Here is a 7,208-nt window from a genome sequence, read left to right on the forward strand (position 1 = left end):
ATTCGTTGTCGTTTCCTCATACGGGTGTGGATTTCGTTCCTGCGCGCGTTGCTTTCTCCTCCATCAATCCCCTTGTTTGCTCTGATCCGAGGCTACTCCATCACGGAAAGCTTCTTTAGCCGACGTCGCTGTCTCGCCTCTGGAAGACGACGCGGGTTTTTCTCCACGCGCAGATATCCTCGGAACAAAACGTTATCCCTTCATCCGCACGTGAAGCGCGCTCTATCATCCAGAAAGTGCTGAAGAGCGAATCTACGGTAATAGACCACTCAAGCACGGACTCGACCCGCTTAGCGTTAGTGTTACGGATCGATCGCCGACATCGGCATTTCAGCTGTACAATTTGGGTAAAATCATTGGATGGAAACAGACTTAGAGTTGTTCAGATAAAAGGTGATGTTTCCTTAGGACAAAGAGAAGAAAATAAATGATCGCGAACGTATAGTCTTCATTCATTCATTCGTTCTTTCATTCTTAGTAACTGCCTGGTCAGGGTCATGACGGTTTAAATTAGACGAATTTTGGTTAATAATACTGAACTGAATTTGTCAGAAAATAATCACAGGTAGGTACAGACTAATGTACTGTAATAAGTGTGTGTGTGCCTCCAGGCTCGGGGGTTCGGTTCCCACCGTGGCCCTGTGTGTCCGGAGTTTGCATGCTCTCCCTGTGCATGCACGGTAGGCTGATCGGCGTGTCTAAAGTGTCTGTAGTGTATGAATGGGTGTGTGAGTGTGACTCCAAGCGGAGTCCCAAGTCACTGATGTCGAAGTTGAGTAGCGAGCCTTCTTTGCTTGAAAGTATTGGTTGGTCGAAAGCATGCAAATTTGTGTCCACAAAGCCATGTGAATCGAGTCCACATGGCCTAACATGCTCATTGCTCCATTCAGCTTCCACAGAGTTACTATTTCACCAAGTAGTTGAATTGGAAACTGGAGCAAGTGCTAACAGAGGCCCACCGGGGCAGGATACGTGCTGCCTCATGCTTGGGGAAGGAGCAGCAGACAGAACAGTTAATGACAGGGTCATGCTATTTATTTATTAATTTATTTATTTATTTATTTATTTTTACAGCAAAATACTCAGCGGCCATTAAGACCTTGTCAGAATCTAATGCATTTCCACAAAAAAGTGTAGGTGCAGTGTGTTTGCGATGAACATAACCACTTAAATATAAAAATGAATGAAGATAAATGATAAATAAATGAGCTCTGGCTTTATGAATGCCTCCAACCGGTGGACTCGCTGTCTTCGTTAAATTCAGATGTTGAGACAGACAGGCTCATGGCAAAACTTTGACTCTTCTTCTCCTTCAGTAAATCACAAGACGCCATGGGGGATGCAAACTTTTGCACTCTGCTGTATAAGCAATCCCCATCCCCAAATATTAAATCTTAACACGCAACTCTAGATCAGTAAGCTAAAACGAGCCTCATGTGTATTATGGAAATGCATTAATTATATAATTGTAGCAAATAAAATATCATTTTATATTAATAACACAATAGTTAAGTCATTTATCTATGACTAATAATAATGGCAGCTCCATACCGAGTGATTATTCAGGGCACATCCTGAGCCTTTTTAAAAGATTTTGTCGGATCACATGTCCTCTGGGATTACTGTAATATTTCAAGCGCTCTTGTAGCATTAGTTGACTCACAACTTATGTTCTTTGGTTTTCTATTAGCAGACCAAACCGAACGCTCTTCCCGACTATTGATGGATTTCAGTCGCATGGCGTCTAACTCTCAGCTTCAGTAAACTTCCCACCCTGCTGATATATCCAAGCTGGCAGTTGCGTTTTTTTCCCCTGCCTTTCTCGGAGTTTGTGCTCGGACACAACAGGACCCTTTGTGGTTGTCTAATCCTGCGGCTCTGTGGCCTTCTCCACGCTCAGGGATAAAAGCCCCATCACACTACTACTTTAGAAGGAAAATCTGCCCTAATCCCTCGCTTTACCGAAACAAAAGAAGAGGAAAAATGAGAGGGTGCAGGAAAGAAACGGTGCAGGACCTGGGCAGGACTTTGAGCGCACATCTATAGAAACAGTTTTAGTGCAGAAGCTAACGAGTCCTGACAGCTGTTCAAGTCCACGAGTGATTAAAAAAACAAAAAGGTATCTGATAAGTGAAAACATGGATCAGTGATAGAGCAAAGGTGGGGAGTCAGAAACAAAAGTCTGAGCAGTTTATTTAATAGAGATGTGCATTGCGAAGTCGTTTTCACACGTGTGAAAGTTGTTTTTGAACTGGGAGAGGTCCAGAGAACTCACTTCAACCAAACGTAGGTTGGTCCACGTCATGTGTGAACGCTATCCAGTCTCAGCACTGCGTACAGAATCATATGTAGACATATTGCTTTCTTATTGAGCCTACTTGGCTTAAATGTTATAATTTTATTGTGGCAGTTGTATAGGGTGATTTACTATAAATAAAAAAAAAAAAAAAATGCTTTAGTTGTGCTGTACATTTGATCTCTGTACCAATGTTATTGTGGAGACGTGTGAATTGTTTGGCCAGCAGGGGGCTCACACCCCTCCCATTTCCCATCGCCTGCTCACCGGCAGCTAAACACAGAGGCATGATACTCTACACACAGAAACCCAACAGTGTCCCGATTAATCTTCTAACAGGCTTGCAGCACTAAATAATTCATTTACTCATACCGATTGAAAACGTCCGATAAGTAGACTTCCACAGGTGGAATGGAACGGCAGTGTACTGCGAGAAAGGGTTAAAGATTTCATTCCAGTTCCACTAAAAGACACCTCGACTAACTTTACATTTACACCTTCGTCTATTCCGGGAAAAACAGCATTACTGCCAGATTGTAAAGAATGTTAAATGGGAAATGAGTTCTCACTCAGCCTTCAGTCTCATCGCCTGAAGTACAAGTTACTCGCAGCATTTAAACACAAGCCTCGTCGTCTTTTCGGCTTTTCACTCCGTGGATCTCTTTGCCATTCACTCACTTCTGTTCTGTTAGCTAAATTTATTGTTGTTTACAGCTTTATTAGGTCATTTAAGCAGTTAAAAGAATTTCGCTGTCGTCTGTACAGTGCAAGTAAGTGCTCTTCTCTGTTATGATGATGACGTATCGGTGTAGGTTCACAAACCTTGATTCGACTGATGTTCGCTTCGCTGTGCCATGTAACTATTCAATGACTTGACCAAATCCAGAGAAAATCGCAATCTAGCTAGTGAGGTTTCAGACATTTCTCGCCAGACTGACTGTTTTAATCACTACTGGCTGCTTGTTCAATATGATATTTGCAGGCAGATGCCAAGGCAAGGTTAGAACATTTGGGTGGATATTCCATCCATCCATCCATCAATCCATCTTCTGTACTGCTTTATCCTTTTCAGGGTCATAGGGAAACCTGGAGTCTATCCCAGGGAGCATCGGGCACAAGGCGGGTACACCCTGGACAGGGTGCCAGTCCATCGCAGGGCACAATCACATACACACTCACACACCCATTCATAAACTACGGACACTTTGGACACGCCAATCAGCCTACCATGCATGTCTTTAGACTGGGGGAGGAAACCGGAGGAAACCCCCGCAGCACGGGGAGAACATGCACACACAGGGCCACGGTGGGAATCGAACCCCCAAACCCCCTTTTGGACTGATATATGAGATAACAATGGGGAGCTAACTTATCTGTCTTGGCACCCAAGAGACCGTTCACTATTATATATTTATATATATATATTCAGCAGCAGGGACTTCACTTACACTTGACTAGCAACCTAGACCCCCTGCCTAGCCTTAGCCTCTCTTCTGTAATCAATATTTATACTATTGCCTTGAGCTCTAAACATGCCACTATTTATTTATTCATTCATTTATTTATTCAAAGACATCGAGAGAAAAAAACACTCCGTACCATTCATCACTTCTATACGTCGCCTAACACAGGTTAATATTTGGTCTACAGTATATTTCCCAGACACGCTTGTTCCTAGACTCTATAACACAAGACAATTAGGAAATACCATAAAAAATGGGACATTTATGTGAGAGTTAATCTTGTTGACGATGTGTTATACGGCTGTAGCTTTCGTCCGAGACATTAAATCTCACACCGGCCGAAGCGAGCGTAAGAGGACAGCATTACTGGCGGCTATAAGGGGATAATTCTCTCACACTGCTTCATTTCAGTGAGCGATGTTTGCCACTAAATCTTAAATACTATTTAACTCTCCAAATCTCACCTTCGGTGGCCGATATGATTCGGTGAGTTAAGGCTTCCATTTCCTTGTTTGACTGAAATGTCGCACTAGAGAGCCGTTTGGGAAGTGTGTCTCTCGGTTAGAAGGAGATTGAGGGGGAAGTCAGAGCCAGCTGGCGATAAAATGACTCCCGACGGTCTAAATATGTGTTTCTCTGACACACAGACACACACACATACCAGTGTTTGGGGCAAATTATTTCAAACCACTCATGGTTCCTCAACTCGTACTTCAAAATTCGTCTGCATAAATTAATCTATCACCAATTTTGTTCAGATACCACTGTGTAGCGTCCCGATCTTGAAGAGGACAGCGTTAATGCGATATAGCACTTCCGCAGAAGTAGGAGAGTTCAGTTATTTGGTTAGGGAAACTTCTAGAGTATTGACTACAATGCTTTATACCATGAGTTTTTTGTAAGAAGATGTTTATGTATCATTTATGGAAGGAGTCTCCAGTGTCAGGAATTTATAACAGACAAAGGTAAAGCTGTAACATTTATTTTATACTGACAAGTTCAGGACAGAGGAGTTTATGCTTTCCCGGTCTTTTGCTAACATGACAAGCTGTGTTGTTGTTGTTGTTGTTGTTGTTGTTGTTTTTGCTTATTAACTTCAAAAGAGAGGATAAAAGAGAGGCTGGTGAGAGAAAGACAGTTTATAGCTGCTATAATTTAAGTGAGACGAAGAACTAACTTGCTTCCTGGATGTTCCACAGCATGTATTGTTGGATAACTGGAGATCAGTTTTTCTCTTACTTCTAGGACTAGGATTTACTCCTATGCTTCGGATCGTTGTCTTGCTGCACAATTCAGTTACTCTTCAGTTTCAATTTACAGACTGAAGACCGGATATTCTCCTTTTGGAATTTCTGGTAGAGAGCAGAATTCATGTTTCTCTCAATTATTGCAAGTTGCCCAGACCCTGAAGCAGCAGAGCATCCCCACACCATCACACTCCCTCCACCATGCTTGACCGTAGCTATGATGTTCTTCTTGTGGAATTCTGTGTTTGGTTTACACCAGATGTAACAGGACACTTGTCTTCCAAACAGTTCCACTTTCAACTCATCAGTCCACAGAACATTCTCCCAAAAGGTTTGAGGATCATCAAGGTGTGTTTTGGCAAAATCCAGACGAGCCTTAATGTTCTTCTCGGTTATCAGTGGTTTTCACCTCGCCACTCTTCCTTGGATGTCATTTTTGCTCAGTGTCTTTCTGATAGTGGAGTCATGAACAGTGACCTTTATTGATGCAAGCGAGACCTGTAGGTCCTTTGATGTTGTCCTTGTGTCTTTTGTGCCTTCCTGGATGAGTCGTCGCTGTGCTCTTGGAGGAATTTCGGAAGGTCGGCCACTTCTGGGAAGGGTCACTACAGTGCCGAGTTTTTCCATTTGGAGATAACGGCTCTCGCTGCGGTTCTTTGGAGTCCCAGAGCCTCTGAAATAGCTTTGTCACCCAGACTGATGTATTTCAATCACCTTCTTCCTCATCATCTCTGGAATTTCTTTCAACGTTGGCGTAGAGTGTTACTGGGTAAGATCTTTTAACCAACTCCATGCTGTTGAAAAAGTTCTATTTAAGTGTTGATGTGATTGAACAGGGTTTGCAGTAATCAGGCCCGGTTGTGTCTAGTCCAGCTGAACCCCATTATCAATGCAGAGAGAGAGAGAGAGAGAGAGAGAGAGAGAGAGATCCAGTGGTTTACACGACCTCTTTTGGCATAACTCACTTCTGAGTAATATTTCAGATTACTTTATATTTATGGAAAAGCTCTGATTTCTTTCAGCAGAGACCCGACAGGCCAAGAGACTCGAGTCCAACACAGTTCTTGTTCTGAAATCTGGCTTTGTGGAGCATCATGGCGAAGATATTTGATCGTGGCTGTAAGAGAAAAAAAGGCTTTATGTCTGATCAGACCGAACCCTTGACTCTCACGTACAGTTATCAGCTTGTGCCGTGAGAGCCTGTAAACAAGATCTGTGGTGTTACTTTTCTTTAGGACTATAAAAAGGCTCAGGCTTCATCACAGGAACAATTTTTTTTTTTCGTTTCATCTGAGGTTCCAGCGAATGAGGAATTACGATGCACACAACATCATAGCTGGAGTTGGTCTCTAAAGGGTGTTTTATATTACACTGCTTATCAATATTAATAATTCTTAATAATAAGCTCCGATTTCTTTGAATTATATCGAATCGGATTCAGAATAGGTTTTTATTAGATAAGTAATGAATAAGTTGCTCATGTTGGTTAATATTCCCTTGATTTCATTACGCACATGATGCGTTACACTAAACGTTTTGGATGGATTTGTGTTTTATCACACGGTACAAAATTCAATTTCCCGCAAAACTGCTGCTAATAATTAAAGACACACCAATATCAGAAAATATGCAAAAAGTAACAACGATGCAGCTTTATTTAAAATAATTTGAAGTAAAAAGACGACAGACCTAAACTCTGATCACACAATAAATCTAAATGCAACATTTTAATCTACAAAAATTCAATAAAATTCAAAAAGAAAACAGACCTGACTCTGGATTGAACAGTAACTCTAAATGGATGCTTTATCTGCGAAAATGAACTTCGATTACAAAGACAACAGACCCTAACGTCTTAAATAATAAACCATAAATGCATGCTTTAATCTAGAAGAATTAAATCAAATAAAAAAAAAAGACATCAACTTGGATTAAATGCTCAATCTAAACGTATACGTATTTCTACACAACTTACACAAATAACAGTTTCAACATCCCCATAATTCTATCAATCAACATTCATTCTGATGTAAATTAAGATATAACAGCAGAGTAGAGGAGGCGGAGCCAGCACGAGTGATTGACAGCTGTGTGTGGGAGGTGTCCGGGTGATGAATGAGAGGGGGCGGTGATGTGGTTATCTTTCTATTGTTAAACACTTAGACAGAGTGATGGATGATCAAAGCGCACACTTCTCTCCAG

This window comes from Ictalurus punctatus, chromosome 11 (genome assembly GCF_001660625.3).
Source record: "Ictalurus punctatus breed USDA103 chromosome 11, Coco_2.0, whole genome shotgun sequence".
In the NCBI taxonomy this organism is placed as follows: Eukaryota; Metazoa; Chordata; class Actinopteri; order Siluriformes; family Ictaluridae; genus Ictalurus; species Ictalurus punctatus.